Source organism: Lagenorhynchus albirostris, chromosome 20, assembly GCF_949774975.1.
Source record: "Lagenorhynchus albirostris chromosome 20, mLagAlb1.1, whole genome shotgun sequence".
NCBI lineage: Eukaryota > Metazoa > Chordata > Mammalia > Artiodactyla > Delphinidae > Lagenorhynchus > Lagenorhynchus albirostris.
The window spans coordinates 55363001-55381355 of record NC_083114.1 but is presented as its reverse complement, the minus strand read 5'-3'; the positions used below and the strand labels follow the sequence as shown (position 1 = coordinate 55381355).

General features: G+C 52.5%; 1 long non-coding RNA gene across 1 annotated transcript in view; it reads right to left on the bottom strand.

Annotated features, from left to right (window-relative positions):
• Positions 1 to 4944: 4944 nt before the first annotated feature.
• The window catches only part of LOC132511741 (uncharacterized), a 154424-nt gene continuing 141013 nt past the window's right edge, over positions 4945 to 18355 (bottom strand). Inside the window, exon 4 of the long non-coding RNA XR_009537704.1 lies at positions 4945 to 6670. This is a non-coding gene — a long non-coding RNA (uncharacterized LOC132511741). The remainder of the gene's footprint in view (positions 6671 to 18355) is intronic.

Here is an 18355-nt window from a genome sequence, read left to right as displayed (position 1 = left end):
GAATGTTGGGAGAAACAAGTTTAAAACAAGTTCGGTATAAGCAGAGTAAATGACATACAGAAGGTGTTCCGGTGAGGAAGGAGGGAACAGCGTTTTGGGGTACCTAGCCAGTGCCAGATGCCTTAAGAGAATATGTGACAGAGGGAGAGGTCACAACTGGTTGAGAGGGAAGAAGAAACCCAAGAAGGCGTCCTGGAGCAGGGAGCGTTTGAAATGAGCCTTGAAGGATTAACAGCACTTCAGTAGCCTGGTGGCCCGACACAGATCTTTTAAAGCATAGACTCCCCAGGAAGGATTGCCAGAGGATTAACACTCATGCTCAGTTCAATCAAAAATCACCACTGGAGTGTGAAAGGGACTTTCTCAATTAAGCAATTCCAGAACGTTCCCATCTCTTGACTGCATGAGCAGTGGTGGGGAACTGCCCGTCATAGCCGGGTGGGCTGGTAAGACGCCTTCTCCACGGACGGTGACCAGGGTGGCCTGGAAAAGGGCATCGGGGTCTGACGTGGAGCAACGTACCTCGGTGTGCTGTACCCCACAGTGGGTGGGTATTAGCGAACACCGCCCAGGAGACCCGAGTACCCTGGAACTGCAGCGCTTTAGAACAGACTGAAGACGTTTACGGCAAAGGGTAAAGAACGCGCCATCTAGTTCGGTTTCACTGCAGCTCATACGTGGAAACTGGATAGACTGGGTGGCTGTCTAGCCCCTGGAGGTCTGGCTATCTCACTCCACGTGGTCCCGACCAGGGTTCTTGGCCTTCCCCAATCGACAGAAATTGATCAGAGGCCAGACAAGAAGTTCAGGCAAGGCTTTATTGGGGCCCCTGCTGCAGCAGTGGGGAGCAAAACCAAGTAGCAGGTCCCCTTGATTGTTCCCTGAGGGGGAGGGTGAACTTGGTCCCTTTATGGGGTGAGGGTAGGGGCGTGTCCAGGGGTGGCCGGAGTGGCGGCTTAGGGGGCCCGCCCGCCCCTTTGGGGGTGCTGTGCGCAGGGCCATGCGCAGTGCCCTGCTTCTGCTCCTGACACCCTGTTTTTCGCTCTTCAGAAACAGGCAGTTGGGTTTTTGGCCTCTTTGTGTCTTGTTGTCCAGAACTTGCCCCGACTGCGCAGGCATGCAGTTATTTTTAGTCCCTTATCGTTTCTTTGTACCTTGCTGCTCAGGAGTCGTCTGTCCAGGTGCCAGCCCTGCAGCAGAGGGTCCCAGGTCCCAGCCTGTCTCACATGGGGAGCGACAAGCCTGATCAGTTTATCTTTCAGCACATCAGGCTGAGATCATCTGTCACCGCGAAACCACTTAGAAACGGGAGATCTGTACCTTTTTTCCAACGGCTGTGATGATGCTCATTTTAAGTTTAATGAGGGGCAAGACCTAACTTTTTGAAGAGCTCACGGCTAACTTTTTTTTTTTTTTTTGCGGTACGCGGACCTCTCACCGTTGTGGCCTCTCCCGTTGCGGAGCACAGGCTCCGGACGCGCAGGCTCAGCGGCCATGGCTCACGGGCCCAGCCGCTCCGCGGCATGTGGGATCCTCCCGGACCGGGGCACGAGCCCGCGTCCCCTGCATCAGCAGGCGGACTCTCAACCACTGCGCCACCAGGGAAGCCCACGGCTAACTTTTGAAGAGCTCAAGGATGGAGGAGACGCCCAAGGACCACCTGGTGGGCTTGCAGCCCTGAGCCACCGCACCGTGGTCATGGGTAACCCCCAGGGCAGCCGGAGTCCTGAACACAGGCAGCTTCACATCCAGGACAACAAGCCTTCCACATCGTGCTCTCCCCGCCTCTCCAAAACCCAGGCCTGAGCTACCCTTACCTAGAAGGTGGGAGTGGGGGGCAGGCAAAGGAGGAAGGAAAGGAGAAAGAGACGGAAAACAATTAAAAAAAAAAAACCCTTCGACAGAACCTGGTAACCTGGAGTACATGGTGATCAGCGCTGGACAGCATACAAAAGCCAAAAGGGAGGTCCCAGGACAGGTCAGCTTAAGACTTAATATTTGCCTTTCACTAAGCAAACTAATAAATCCCCTACAGTTTTAGCCACGCAGAGCTCCCACTTTTTATTTATTGGTCAAAACGGCAGGTGGGTTTTTTTCCCCCTCCCAGTCACCCCCAGGTAAACAGCAGCCCCCCTTCCCCTCCCCTGTCATCAGTCTGTGTGTCTGTTTGCCTTCTCCCTCGACGAACTCTTGTTCCGTAGAGCTGACAACAAGGGCAAGCAGCCAGGAAGTAGTCTTTGGTCATGGACTTCCCAGGACAGCCCCGTTTTGGGCCTGTGCAGCCAAAGGCAAAGGCTCAGAGAGCTACTTGTCAGACGTCAGCTGCGTCAGGCGAGGCTTAGAACTTGACACATGGGAGGGACCTTGGAGGATCGTCAAGGCCACCCACTCCACCCTCCCCTCTCCCATTTTATTGATGAGAAAACTGAGAGCCGGAGAAAAGGCTTGAGTGATTTATACATGATCTTGGAGCAAGCTGAAGTTAAGGCAGGACTAGAGCCAGAGAGGAAAAAAAAAAAAAAAGCAAATCTTACCTACTGTATAGCACAGGGAACTCTGCCCAATATTCTGTAATAACCTAAATGGGAAAAGAATTTGAAAAAGAACAGATACATGTATATGTATAAGTGAATCACGTTGAAGAATAGATACATGTATATGTACAACCGAATTAACCAAGACAACATCGTTAATCAACTATGCTCCAATATAAAATAAAGTTTTTTAAAAAAATAGCAAATCTCTTAAGTCATGAATTCTATCCAATATGGCGGCATTGTGGACGGCAGAGTGTAGAAGAGGCTTTGGGGAATGTGTGGCCTGACTTCCTCATTGTACAGGGAAGGACTTAAGAAGGGGGACTTTCTGAGACAAAAACTTAGGTCTCCTTGTCTTCTGACTCTGTGCTTTTTATCAGCATAAGACACCTGGACCCAGAAATAAGATGCACCGTGCATGGCTCAACATCCGATGAGGAAACTGGCATTCATGGACACTTGGGAACCCATGAACCGCTCTTTAAAATTCTGCTTCGCCACCAGGTTGAGTATCATCCAACCTTCTCTCCCAGTTCTCTCCCAGTCTGCCAAAAAGGGTGACCTCCCCCAGGCCTGGACCATCCCTCATCTGATGTGGGAAACAGGATTCCTGCATTAGTCAGAGGTAGATCTAGATAAGAGTGATGCTTTAGACCACTTCCAGCTCTGGGAATCTGGGATTTGACGTGGATGAGAAGATAAGGAGAGAGAGAAAAAGAGGAAATTGTTGCTTTTGGCATAGCAGTGGGACTTCTTCTGGAACCAATGACCGTGTGTGGGAGATAAATGAAGGAAACATCTGAAATGAGTCCATCTTTTAAAAAAGAAAAATGACACCCCAGGAGCTGGCTAGCATTCCTTCAATGGCAGTGAAGGCAAGGAGAGTCAGAACAGGGGCAAAACCCAGGTGCACAAGGTCGGGTCGTAACCTCTCCACGTGTGTAACGAGAGAGTCCCTTCTAGGTGTCTGTGTGCCCATCTCCACCCCGACCGGCGATGACCTTCTGGGGTCACGCCACGCAAGATGAGCGTGATTAGCTGAAGGCCCGTGTTCCAGGGCTCCAGCAGAAGACGTGAGACTTGATGCCCTCGGCAAGAAGCAACAACTTCAGGATGGCATATGCCAGCTGAGAGCCTGGCTTTAGCGAACCTGAGAAGAACCTGGGATTTGCCTTCAGATGGTTCTCATGTGTCACGAACACCCCACGCTGGGCTGGCATAACCTTCTCCTCCTTCCCTCTACCACCACCACGTTCCGCCGCCTTATCCCAGATAGAGCCAGTGTCTGGAAAGGTAAGGGTGAGCTGGGGGGGTCCCATTCAACACTATCTGAGTTGAACTCAAAGGTTATCTAGGAGACTTCAGACAGAAAGTACACACTTAGGCCCGATTTACATGCCCCTGATATTTTAAGGGACCCTAGAGTTCAAAGGGATTGCAGGAAGTCCTGTAGCCAACTCCTTCCCTCTCCAGACAACACCATCCCAAAGGTACTTAGCTCTCTTAGTCTCTGTCTAGCTAAGATGCAGAATTTTCTTATTGGCTTAGTATTCTACACAGTGTGTGCTTGTATGACACGCGTGCACGCACACGCACACACCATAGTCTTGTTTCCATCGTTTCCAGTGGCTGTATTAGTTGTTGTTTCACCATGAACTGTTTTGTTCTCAATGGAAAAGATTCACTTCACCTTTATAAGTAGGATTGTACGGGAAAGGAATCCCTGGCACCTTGAATGCCTGCCATGCCCACCTGTCCACAGCACGCTTCTGAAGGATGTGGTCTCAGCTGGTTCTTTACAGCCAGGTTTTGATTCAGTATCGTCCAGTCCTGCCACCTTGGAAACAGCTGATGTGGTCACGATCGGTTGGTGTGCCTGGTCCATCTAGAGGCTGCCCAGTGGCCAGTGAAGTGGCCAGACGCAAGGGTTCTGCATGGCATCTGGCCAAACCAGTCAAGAGCATCAGCCAGTTACAGCAGATGAAGGAGAAGCAGAGGCAAAGGTCATCGAGTCTCCAGTAGGGTGACCAGTTGTTCCAGTTTGCTTAGGACTGCCCAGGTTTAGCACCAAAAGACCTGCATCCCAGGAAATCCCTCAGTCCCGGGCAAACTGGGACAGATAGTGACTGTCAGCTCATCACCGTGGAGTCTCCTAGAATCAGGACAGATAGTCACCGTCAGCTCATCACCATGGAGTCTCCTAGAATCAGGAGCAGAGGTGCGGATGCTAACAGAAGATCAAGGTGAGCATGGTGGTTCAGTTTTGCTATCCCAGAAAACCATCTACTGAGACTGGGTATCTTGAATGACGTGGGCTTCTTGGGAAGGCCTGGGTGGGCCGCTGCCGAGCAGACTGTTTCCTTTCTATCAACACGTTGTTTCCATGGCAACCTGAAACACGCCAGCATTTACAGAGGTGATATAAATGGGTCTCTTTTCCTTAAAACCCGAAGGAAGCTGACGTGACGGGCGTGTATGCAGGTCAAGGAAGGAAGGTGAAAGCCCACAGACAAGCTTCCCATTTCAATAGCACGAAACATCCCTCAGAGGTTCCTCTCATTTGTCTGGTGGTGAATCTGAGACGCCAAGATGGACCCCACTGCTTCCTGGACAAGACACTGACATCACTAAATGGTCATACATGCACAGCATCTACAACCCAGGGAACATGTATACGGCTGGCTTGAATTCTTTTCACAAAGGCAAGTCATCCATTTGCTTCGGAAAGAGAAAGGACACACATCTTGGGCTCTGCATTTTGGACAAGGTTGAACCACGATCCATCTCCAGGAAACGTTTTCAGCCACGTATACGGTGCCTACAGAGTGAAAGGAACAAACAGGACTTGTGTGTCGTGGGGCCCCATCTCCGGTCGGGTGTAGGTGTCACCAGCACACACGGCAGGGAGACGGTCCTCAAGCAACACCATCAACTCTGGTCGCTGGATACTCTGTAATGAAGCATCATGCTCTGACACGGACCCCAACTGCCCAGCGGGAAGGAAGAGCGTCTTCACAGTGGACCGTGCATCTATGTAAACAGAAGGCGTATTCGTTTTCTGCTCCTCCAGACGCACACCTGCACGCGATCCAAACCAAGAAAGTTGCACGTGGGGGACGCTGGCCTCCGGGATCCAGCTCCCTGCCGAAGCCCCCTCCCACATCGTAGCGCGTTAGAGCCTGAAGGATTTCTGCACAGACGCGCAACACTCTGGAGCCTGTGGGGGCCAGATCCCACGTGGATGAGAAGGGATACTATTCCAAGGCTGCTTGTACAGCAACGTGCAAACACCGGCCTCTTTAGAAGAAGCAGGAACGAAAAGTAAGATCCCACTGACCTCCGCGTAGGTAACTATTCACTCTGTATCTGGGCGGGAGATGATGGAGCGAACGAGAAGAACTGCTGAGTCCAAAGGCACAGCAGATGTGGTGGGTGCAGGGGGCAAGAAAGGATGAGGCAGAAAGCCCTCTGCTTCCCGAGGACTGGTACAGGGGAGTCTTAGGACCAGGCACCAGCAGAAGAAACGTTTCCCACCAGAAGGAAGAAGAAGGCCCAGGATCCTGGCATCTTCTTTTTTTTAAAATTTTTTTTATTTTTTGCGGTACGCGGGCCTCTCACCGTTGCAGCCTCTCCTGCCGCGGAGCACAGGCCCCGGACGCACAGGCTCAGCGGCCACGGCTCACAGGCCCAGCCGCTCCGTGGCACGCGGGATCCTCCCGGACCGGGGCACGAACCCGCGTCCCCTGCATCGGCAGGCGGACTCTCAACCACTGCGCCACCAGGGAAGCCCCTTGGCATCTTCTTTAATTGTAGGTGGCCTCCAGGTCACGCAGGTCAACACAGACACTCTCTTTAATTGTAGGTGGCCTCCAGGTCACGCAGGTCAACACAGACGCTATTCCTTAGGGCAAGGGTCTTTGCTTTCTCCTCAAATGTCTTCTCCAATCCAGAAGTTTCTTTATTCTCCAAAATAAGAATTCTCAATCAAATCCAGAGCTCTTGCCTCTTAGGAGATGGTCCTACCTTAGCCAGGTCCTGCGGTGGTCCTAGCGGCAAACTTTGGCTCCACTAAGGTTCCTGGTGGGAAGTGTGGGTGAAGAGCAACAGCTCTTTACCTGTCCTGCCTTCCAGGCCTGTGGACCAAGAAACAGCATAACAGTGAGATTCCGGCTTCTGTCCTTTCAACAGATGTCTTTCAACAATGAGCATCACCTTACTGCCTTTAGTCCAGAATGTTCTAGCTACTGAACAGAACATACACTGCTTCTAAAAGCATTATTTTCATTAAGGAAGAAGAAAGGCCAATTTATACCATTCAAGGAACTCCCTGTATGCTGAATCATGGCTGGGAACCCTCTACACAAATCTCACCACTACACGCATAAATGATTTAAAAACAACAACAACAACAAAAAAACCCCACTGAATACAGCCTGCTCAGAGGAAGCGGAAAATTCTACTTTTCAGCATGTCCCTGTTATGTCCATGAGATATGGGGCCGGGGGCATGGAGGTGTCAGACTACCCAGTTTACACATGGGGAAACTGAGGCACAGAGGGTGCCAATGTTCTCAACATAGGATGACAAGCATCCGGTCCCTCATCCTAATGTGCACTTCAGCTGGAACGTCTCTCTGCTTTCACAAGACCCTTAACAACTAATTAGGAGATTATCCGGAGTGGATGGGGCCCCTCCAAGGAAATGGGAAGATACGACTTGACACAGTTCTCTTTCTGTAATGCTGATTGCAAGCAAATGAAGACGCACTAGGACTCGCCATGCTTTCCTGGCTTCCTACCACGCCCTCTAACCCGTTTCTGAGTGACAAATGTGTTTATTAGCATTAAACGCCCTCAGGGGACTTCCCCATCTGAAAACTGCTGAGACCTATTCATGAACCCAGATAATCCGGGCTCCACGTCTCTGGTTCCAACAATCACCATCAACCTACGAGGAATAACTTGCACATCCATGCGTTCACAAGCACCACATTGGATGAGATGCTCTGAACGCAGACATAAACCAGACGGGCAAACCCCACCCCTGTAGGTCATAGTAGGGAGGCAACACTGTGAAGCACGAGGCTAGAGGGCAGCAATATCTGAGGGGGATGCACTAAGGTTTCTGGGGACAGTCGGGCCAACTCTGCGTCCCTAGAGACCGGCGAGGGTCAGGGCTCAGCCTGGCTCAGGGCAGCTCTCCTTCCTGTGGGCTCTGGCTGAATCCCCGGCGGGGATGTGGGCGGCTACCGTGAAACCAGAGAGAAGGGTGCCGATTGTTAGAGATGGGAGGACACCGCGTAAGGGCCTGGAGGAGGTCGAGCAGGAGGAGGACGGTCGAGGACGCTCTGCAGGAGGACTGTGAAGGGAGAGAGCGCCTGCATGTGCGGGAGTCAGCACCCCGGAAAAGCCAGCCAACGAGCCTAAGCAGAGGCACCTGGTGCTCCAGGCGGCCCTCCGATCGGTGGCCAAGAGGGAAACCAGACACCTCGCCCAGGTGCTGTCCAGGCCCTCTGGACACTCTCTTTCCTTCGGACCCCCCAACGCCCCCAATAACCTCCAAGTTCTGCCAAACGTTCTAGTTTTCTCTCCCCTCCTGGCCAGCAGCCCTCTGAGCTACCCCAGAGGGAGCCAGGGAGAAGCCCTTTCCCCAGGGAGGCTCACGCAGCTGGCAAGTTAACTGGAGCCCCGTGAAGCACACAGGGACTTCCTTCTGGTCGCCCGGCAACCGCATGCACTTGGCAGTGGGACATCAAACACAGAGGGGAATGTCGGGAGGCATGGGCAAAATAAAATAAAAAGTAAAACACGCGACCCCGCCCCAAACCCCTCCCGGACTCATCCCAGCCCGGCAGACCCAGCCAAGGGGGCTGGGGGGAGGGGTGGAAACGAGGGCGTCAACCCAGGGGAGGAAGATGAGGTTAGGACCAGCCTAAGCAGAGCCTGACACTCCCCCCTCCTCTCATCAAACTCTTCTAGGTGTAGCATTTGTACTTGGCCAAAGACATGCCTCTGTTAGCTTAGAGAAAGGCAGTGGGGACCTTGGATTAGCAGGCACCTAGAGATTTGAAAGATTACTTAGAAACCCAGCCCGGAGGCGTTAGGACCTGGGACCGCCAGGGCGGCTGTTCTTGCCTCTCCCTCCAGCATCATTCCCCAGGTTAAGTCACTCTGCCACCTCTAGGGCCGGATCCCTTTCCCCCAGACTTCTCCCACTCGAATGTTTTCATGCCCGTTGCTAAGGCCACTAGGAGCTGGTTAGACAAGCCTCCAGAGCACCACCTGGCCCTTCAGACCCCGCCTCTGGCCTCTCTGAAAACTCTCGGGCCGGAAGTAAAAATGGACATACATACACTACCAAACGTGAGGTAGATAGCTGGTGGGAAGTAGCTGCGTAGCACAGGGAGATCGGCTCGGTGCTTTGTGACCGCCTAGAGGGGTGGGATAGGGAGGGTGGGAGGGAGGGAGATGCAGGAGGGAAGAGATATGGGAACATTGTGTATATGTATAACTGAGTCACTTTGTTATAAAGCAGAAACTGTATACACACCACTGTAAAGCAATTATACTCCAATAAAGATGTTAAAGAAAAATGCATGTAGAGTTGACACGTGGAACAACCCATGGGAGAAAAACTGGGGACCAGGAAGGGGAGAACAGCAGCAAGACGGCCCCTGTGATGGGCTGAATAGTAGCCCCAAAGATACTCAATCCTAACGAATCCAGCACCCCGTGAATGCTAACCTTCTACAGCAAAAGTTAAGGACCTTGAGATGCAGGGATTATCCCGGATTATCGGGGGAGCTGGGGCAAATGTAATCACAGGTCTCCTTATGACAGGGAGGCGGAGGGAGATGTGACACAGGAGAAGGTGCAGGAGATGTGCTAACAAAAGCAAGAGACTGGAGCGAGCGATTCAAGGAAGAAAGCATGAGGCAAGGGAAGCAGGTGGCCCCCCAGAAGCTAGAAGGAAACAAACTCTTCCCTAGAGCTTCCAGAAGGGAACAGCCCTGCAGACACCTCGGCTTCAGCCCTGGGAAACTGACTAACGTACGAGACTGTAAGAGAACAAATGAGTCTTGTTTAAAGCCGCTAAGTCTGTGATAATTTTGCGGTGGCACAGAGGAAACTAATCTTGTCAATCAGGGCATATCTTGTCTGTTTCCCCACAGACCTAGAGAAGAGGGTATCACAGTGTAAATACTGATGACACTGGGGAATTTGGCTTGGAGAGGTGGAACAGCCACTCTACAGGCTGAGAAGGAAAAAGTCAAGTCTCTGAAAGTAACTGAGGCAAGAAGCAGCCCAAGCTTTGACGTGGGCTCTCAGATGAGACCACTGGTGACCGTCACTGGGGCCAACAGCTTCATCTCTGAAAGCCTCAGTTTTGTCATCTGCAAAAACAGAGATGATATTATCATCCGCCCTGCAGAGCTTTGAGGATTAAATGAGATACTGCATGAAAAGCACATGGTACGTGGCAGATGCCAAATAAATGATACCTCTAAGGAAGGATTAGACGTGCAGATACGGGCAGACGCTGTTAAGTGCCCATCCCAGTACCTATTCTCCCTTTGCTACTAAGCAACATAACGCTGATTTTTGGCTGGCACGTTGTGGCCCAGAGTAAAGAGACTACGTTCCTCAGCCTCCCTTGGCCGCTAGCTAGGGCCATGGGACTAAGATCTGGTCAAAGAAATGGAAGTGGAAAGTGTTGTGGAACTTCTGGGGAGGCTGTTCAAAAGGTGCTTGAAGGAGCCCCATTTTTCCCTATCTGCCTTTACTCCCTTCTGCTTCCAATGAGGACATAATGGCTGGTACCCCAGCAACCATCTTGGACTTTGAGGGGCTCCAATGAAAATGGGAGTCATGCACTAAGATAAGCTAACCAGAAGGTGGAAGCCTAGATCCCTGATAACTCCAGAACTGCCATGCTAGCTGTGGATGGCCTTTTTTGGGTTTCTGTTACGTGAGAGAGAACGCTCTTCTGCCTCAGTTATTGAGTCACTGTTATTTTAGAGTTTTCTACTAACCATAATGGATCCAATATACCACAGATCTAGGGAAACAGGATTCAGAGTCATTCTGGAGTAATGGTCCTCAACGTGCAACCCTTGACAACAGCTTCAGAAGCACCTGGGAACTTAGAAACGCAAATTCCCAGGACCCACCCTAGACTTACTGACTCAAAACCTCTGGGGGTGGAACCCAGCATTCTGTGTCTTCACAAGCCCGCTGGGTCATTCTGGTGCACGCTCAAGTGTGAAGCCACCATTCTAGAGCAAGGTTTCTCAAATTCTGGCACTAGTGACTTTTGGGCAGGATCATTCTTGGTCGGGGCGGGGGCGGGGATGCTGCCCTATGCATTGTAAGATGGTCGGCAGCACCCCTGACCTCTACCCACTAGAAGCCGGGAGAAGCCCCTCTCAGGGTTCAAAATGTCTCAGACACCGGCCTACATCTGGGGTCGGGGGCAGAGCGGGCAACAACATCGCCCCCCGTCACCGCCTCTGAGTAGCGGTTCATTCTGGACTTTGGCTGCACATGAGAATCACTTGGGAAGTTCTTCAAAATTCCCGGCCAAAATTCTCACCCCAGCCTGGCGAGGTCGGAACCCACTAGGACAGGACGAGGCAGCTGAAGCTGTCCGGGTGATGCCGACATGAGGCCAGTGCTGAGAACTGTTGCACATGGCAAAGGGCCAGTGGGCCCAGAGGAGAGCCTGCTCCAAGCTGGAGAAGGTGGCCACACACCTGAATCCTGACGATGGCCAGGACACAAGATACTCCTAGGCAGAAACTGTAATGAGGGCGACCCAGGTAGACTTGGGAACGAACATCCCAGCTGCCAGATGGGGCGACTGAATGGCGTGGAATTCCCGGGGGCTGTGTCACCTCATTTCCCATCAGAACCGGGTGGACACCTTTCAGTGTCTCCCAGGAGTAACAACACAAAGCCTCAGTTTCCTCCCTCAATGAACCCAGCACACAGTGAGCCAGCTCCCACCAGGCACTATAAACATGAGCTCACGCAACAAGAACAACTGTCTCAATAAAGACGGCGATACAGCCATGGGGCCTGCTTAGAAACGAAGAGCCCGCGTTCTCCATCCGACTGGTAAGCTCCCCAGGCACTGAAACCAGAATCCTCCCACAGGGATACGCTCTGAGCGAGGAGAAACTCCACATGTATTGAATGTAGCCCTGAAGATAAGCTTGGCTGGGGGTCGCTAAGTAGGTCGGAGTGGAAAGGGAGGAGAGAATTAAATGAGAAACCAGCCACCAAGCAAGAGGGAGAGCTGAACAGGTTGACAGGTTGACGCTCTGACTCCGTGAAGAGAAGGAGGCAGTCATGTGTGAATTCCCTCTCCTGCCGGGACTTTTTCCTTCATTATTTCAGCCCCAGCCTGCCCGGCCGAAATGCTCAGTCAAGCGTTTCCTTGTTTCCTTTGGCCCAAACCGTGAAGTCCAGGATGTCACTGGGGGAGGCATGGGGAGGGGCTGGAGGAAAGGAGAAAGAGGAAGAGAAAAAAGAGGAGGGGCTTCCCTGGTGGCGCAGTGGTTGGGAGTCCGCCTGCCGATGCAGGGGACGCGGGTTCGTGACCCGGTCCGGGAGGATCCCACATGCCGTGGAGCGGCTGGGCCCGTGAGCCATGGCCGCTGGACCTGCGCGATCGGAGCCTGTGCTCCGCAACGGGAGAGGCCACAGCAGTGAGAGGCCCGCGTACCGCAAAAAAAAAAAAAAAGAGGAGGATGGGAAGGAGGTGATAAGGAAAGAGAGAGAGGAGGGGCAAGAGGATGCTCACAGCACCAGGATGAACTAGCCTCTCTGGTCCCTGCCTACGTCAGCCCCACTGGGCCGCCTGGATGGAAAGATGAGCAACAGGTGTGAGTCTGGAACTCCTACAGGAGGCGCTAACTCCCCGTGGGTCTCTAAGAGGAGAAGGCTCAGTGGGATGGAGCCGCCCAGTGTGTGCCCTTCCCTTCCTGGGGATTCTGCCAGTCCACTGAATGCACCTGATTGGAATAAGGTAGAAGAAATCCGGCTTCCCTGTACCAGTGCTATCACACAGGCAAGGAGCCCAGGTGCCTCTTCGGTTCCCAGAGACTTCTAACAGGTTCCTGTGCAAAGAATACATAGGACTTTACGGCTCCCACTGACCATTTCCAAGTCTCCCATCCTCCCTTCCTACATACCGCCCTTCCTCACAGAGTCAGAATGCATCTCACTCTTGGGCTTCCCTGGTGGCGCAGTGGTTGAGAATCCGCCTGCCAATGCAGGGGACACGGGTTTAAGCCCTGGTCTGGGAAGATCCCACATGCCACGGAGCAACTAAGCCCATGCTACGCAACTACCAAGCCTGCGCTCTAGAGCCCGCGAGCCACAACTACTGAGCCCACGTGTCACAATTACTGAAGCCCATGCTCCACAGCAAGAGAAGCCACCACAACAAGAAGCCCGCACACCGCAACAAAGAGTAGCCCCCGCTCGCCGCAACTAGAGAAAGCCCGTGCGCAGCAACGAAGACCCAACGCAGCCAAAAATAAATTTATAAAAAAAACCAAAAACAGAATGCATCTCACTCTTTTTTGGGGGGGGCGGGGTATGCGGGCCTCTCGCTGTTGTGGCCTCTCCCGTTGCGGAGCACAGGCTCCGGACGCGCAAGTTCAGCGGCCATGGCTCACGGGCCCAGCCGCTCCGCGGCATGTGGGATGTGGGATCTTCCCGGACCGGGGCACGAACCCGCGTCCCCTGCATTGGCAGGCGGACTCTCAACCACTGCGCCACTAGGGAAGCCCGCATCTCACTCTTAACTACAACTCCTGGGTTCCCTCCAGCCTGTAAACCTTGTGTGCAAATGTCCTGACTCTTGCAAATGCGTTGAAAAATAAACTTTAAAAAGCTTCCAGATGTTCTGTTGTAGCGGTGGTGTTTCTCTGCTCCTGTCTCCAGAGGCCCATGCGCGATGCCCAGCAGCCTGACTGCCCAGATGAAATCTGAGGCGGCCAAGAGGCACCGCCTGGGGGCAGGTGGAGAGGATGCCCCTCCCCCCCAGGACTGCACTCAACCACTGTCTCCATCACTCTATCCCCGCAAACACGTGACCTTACACACCCCATTTATTCCTCCACCATCCGCCATGCCTGCCCTGTTTCTTTCGCTCTCATAGGTGAGATCTACAACCCTGAGGTTTGATCCACATAGTGCAAAACCCTTCAAGATCAACAAAGGAGCAAGTCTGCGATTCCCAAGTGATAAGCTTTGTTCTTCCTGAGCATCTACCTCATTTCTCCCTTAAAATTCTTTTTTTTTTTTTTTGGCTGCACCATGCAGCATGTGGGATCTTAGTTCCCTGACCAGGGATCGAACCTGCGCCCCCTGCACTGGAAGGGTGGAGTCTTAACCGCTGGACCTCCAGGGAAGTCCCCTCCCTTAAAATCCTTATACCAACTGCCTTTGTAGCGTACAGTCAAGGACAAAACAACATGGAGTGGCTCTTCCACGTAAGATGTTAACCCCTCACCTGCAGGTACACCTTAGGAGCTGGACCAGCCAGAACAAGGGAGTGGAGTTTGTGACTTGTCAAGGCCCCTGTGGGGCTGGTGGCCTCTGATCTCTAGAAAAGGAAATTGCCAACGGGCAGCCTTGTGCACACACAGCCACGCACACACCCTTCCCAACACGCACACACCTGAGGGCCCGGGATTCTTTGCACAAGGTGACGCGGGCTCCCTTTGATGCTCGCCGGATATGTTCCCATTGGGCGAAAACCAGACCTCAATAAAACCCGGCATTATCAAGAGGCCGGTGGTGGGTGATTGCACCGGCCTGTTATCTCTATGGCCCTGGGTGGGGCTGCTCTGTGGTTCTCCACTGAAAAGCATTAACTTCTAGGTGGATCAAAGACGCTTCCGAACCAGCCGGCCCAGACCCCTTGTTTATCCGCAGGGGACTGTTCCCAAAGATGGACTTTAAGATAATAGGGACCCCAGTCCCAGCCTCCCTCTGTCCTCTCCTTATCATGCAATATGTCCCTCTGGGGCCGCCCAACGGCCAATCACAAGGCCCTACTCCTGTCTCTCTTCAGATGGCCCATTTAACAACAGCAAATGAGGGCCCGGGCCCGGGAGTGTCCCAGCCCTGCTGCAACCATGGGTATCTGGGGACGGGGAGACACCTACTTGGGGACCATGCAGGAGCTCCTCTCCCCTCTGTGAGTCACGCCAGGGAGGGGGTCCCAGAGAGCAGGGCATTTACTACACTCTTCCCTCAAGAGGGAGAAACTGACAGCCCTCACACCTGGTCCTTGACGTCCCTTGTTGGACTCCACTGCCTACCCCAATGTTCAAGGCCTGCAACCCACCCGCAGTGAGGACACAGAAGGACCTCTGAGCTGCCTGGATCTGGACACCAAGACGGACTGCGCATCGGCCTGGAGAGAAAGAGCACGTGCACTGAAGGCAGGCAGGTGCTGGCAGGTGCTTGAATGCCTCCTGAACGTTCCGGAGGCCCACACAGGTGGTCTGGCAGCTGGAGGGGTGAGGCCAGGTTTTTCTCCTTTGCATTCAGAGTACCTGGCTTACTGTGTGGACCTGAAGAGGCACATGAACGAACGAATGAATGAATGAACGAACGAACAAACAAGTGAATCACTAGCAACTCAGTGGCATGGACACTCAATTCTACCAATGGGAGAAGCTTCAGGGAGCACATCTCACTGCAGACACCTCAGCTCAATGACACAGAATCAGATCAAGGCTCAAATCCTGGGTCCCGGGCAAGGGACTTCCATTCTCTTTAATCCATCTGTAAGCAGGAATAATGGTCATACCTCCTCCATCGCAGGGTTGTTAGGAGGATAGAGGCTCAGTGAGTAGTGTTTGTCACTATTACCGTATTTCCCTGTAGCACTGTCTCTATTAAAGAATCCAGGTAGTACGTTTCCAAGGAAGGAGGAAGTAAGTGCCTTGGTTATATTCCCGGTGTAGCCCAGACCTAAGGGGCGTACAAAACTCCAGCTCCATCTTCCATCACTCCTTTTTTTCCTCCTTATTTGACCCATAATGTTGTTTTTAGCATTGAGATTAACCCTTACCTCTTTCCATGCTCCCTCGACGGCCCCTAAAAAGTCTGGGAACTCCAGGTGCAGGGAGCTGGGGAGGCAGCCATGAGTCATGAGCAGGTGACAAAGGCCGTGCACAAGGCCACTGACCGAACAGGATCGCGCCCTTGTCTCCAGCCTAGCTGAGGCCACTGGAAACTCCACCTCTGCCATCATGTAATGGCGAGATACACAGACCCCCTCTGCCTTCAACTCGTACGTCTTTCCCTGGCTTCTCTCCTGCTTTTAACGTGTGTCCTGTCGTCCTTAAACCCCTGGTTTGTCTGTCTCTGTCTCACTCTCATTAGAGACGCCACAGCCTGAAAAGCCAACCCAACAGGGAAGGATGCCTACGGGGCTCTGTCTTGTCTGCCCCGGCCCCGGCCCCGGCCCGGACAGCGTGTGGTGCACGTGTCAAGGTGACAGGGAAGCTGGGTCTCAGCGCCCTGCAGTCACGGCGGGGCCAGGCTGTTCCCCAACGCTGCAGCTGGGCTCTCAGAGGCGCTGGGAGGTCAGGCAGCAAGTTCACAGGACAGGCCACCCACACGGCACATCAGGGCCGCGGGGCTGTCCCCGGGGCCAGCGCGGCTCTGGCCCTCGGCCCTGACTCAGAACACTCCACCATATGGCCTCCCTTGGGGAGGATGAGAGGAAGAAAAGACTGAAACCAGGGGCAAGAAAGAGCCCCACCTCCCTTGACGTGCCAGGGACCCTTCCTGGACCCGGGGGCGTGGGGTGTGGCTAGCATTGTCCCCACCAGGTCCAGTGAAGGACAGAGGCAAGTCTGATGGCAACATGCCCGCAATGAGACTGGGTGTCCCTCTCTGCAACCCCCAGATGTGTTTCCAGGGTTTGATGTGAACTCGAAAAACCCTGAACCTTAGGCTACTACTTCACACTTTTCTAATGAAAGACCCAAACTGGATTTTCATGTTTGCAGAGAGAGCTTTGACCCAAAGTGTAGGCAGCTGAGCAAAACAGGAAGAGAATCTTTCTCTTGTTCTCTCCCTCCCTTCTTTTCTCTCTCTCTCTCTCTCTCCCCTCTGAAAGTACAGAGGGATGGGGGGGGCGGCGGGCAAACGAGATCTTGGCAGCCTAGCCTCTAAGGTCCCCTGGAGCCTGCCTGTGTTCTGTTGAAAGCTTTTCTCTTTTCTTTGGTCCCACAGACACCAGCCCCCATCCCGGTTGGTTGGGCAGGGGCGGAGGTGGAGGGGAGCTGGGCGAGGCTCTGGGAAAAGAGAAAGAGGCAAAGAACAGATCCCCCGGCACGGCTGCCAGGAAAAGAGCTCGAATGCCGCGTCTGGGCAGAAGGCAACCTTCCCAGGTTTCTCGGCGTGCTGGGACTTGCTGGAAACCAGAGCCCTGGCTGGCAGGACGAGGGTGGACAGTGGAACCAGCCGAAGGAGGGGGGCCCCTGGGGGGAAGAGGGGGAGGTCTCAGTGAATCATATAAATTAGAGACAGAAGGGATGTCAAGCCACCTTCACTTCCTTCCTCTCCTAATGGGAATTATCTCATTAGCCCTGAGCTTCCTAGAGGCTAACTTTAAATGATTCCTCTAACGGGGATTTCAGTCTACAGCCCGCCCCCCTGCCCCCGCTTCCCCATCAGATCTGACTCTAAGGAGAGCTAAGAAGGGCTCTTAAAGGGACCGTAGCAAAAAGACACCAGATAGGGAGGGTGGGAGGGAGACGCAAGACGGAGGAGATAGGAGGATATATGTATATGTATAGTTGAATCACTTTGTTATAAAGCAGAAACTAACACACCATTGTAAAGCAATTATACTCCAATAAAGATGTTAAAAAAAAAAAAAGACACTGGTTCAATCTATTTAACTCTGCAGACTTTCTCCAAACATTTCACGCAAGGTTAGTTTTGCCCTTTCACCCTTTATTTCCACTTACAGGAATTTATTGTAAGAAAATAGTCATGGACATGGTAACAGGCTCAATAATGACACGCCTTAACGCACCCCTCCCCCAAGAGAGACATATTCTTATCTCTGGAACCTATAAATGTTACCTCATGTGGCAAAAGGGACCTGGCAAATGAGATTAAGGATCTTAAACGGGGGAGATGATTCTGGATTATCCAGATGAGCCCTAAATGCAATCACAGGTGTCCTTATAAGAGGGAAGCAGAGGAGGATTTGACTCCAGAGAGGAGGACACGATAGGACCACAAAGGTAAAGATGGGAGTGATGCGGCTACAAGTCAAGGTATGCCGACAGCCTCCGGAACCCGGGAGAGGCCCCCGGGACAGTTCTCCCCCCGGGGGGCCCCCGGAAGGAACCAGCCCTGCCAACAACTTGATTTTAGCCCCAGAAGACTCATTTTAGACTTCTGGCCTCCAGAACTGTAAGACAATAAATGTGTGTTTTTTTTGAATTTTATTTTTTTTATACAGCAGGTTCTTATTAGTCATCAATTTTATACACATCAGTCAGTGTATACATGTCAAACCCAATCGCCCAATTCATCATAAATGTGTGTTTTTTTAAAACCACCAAGTTGGTGGTAATTTGTTACAACAGCCACAGGAAACTAGTACAGATATGAGTACAGCTCTTGCTACCAGCATCGTCATCAGGGCCTTATTTCACAGCAAAGGAAAAAAACAAAAAAAGCATTGAAAATGTTCAAAAATTACCATGTCATAATGCTATGATGAAAATAATACCCATAAAAATACAGAAGTACTATTTCATAATAACG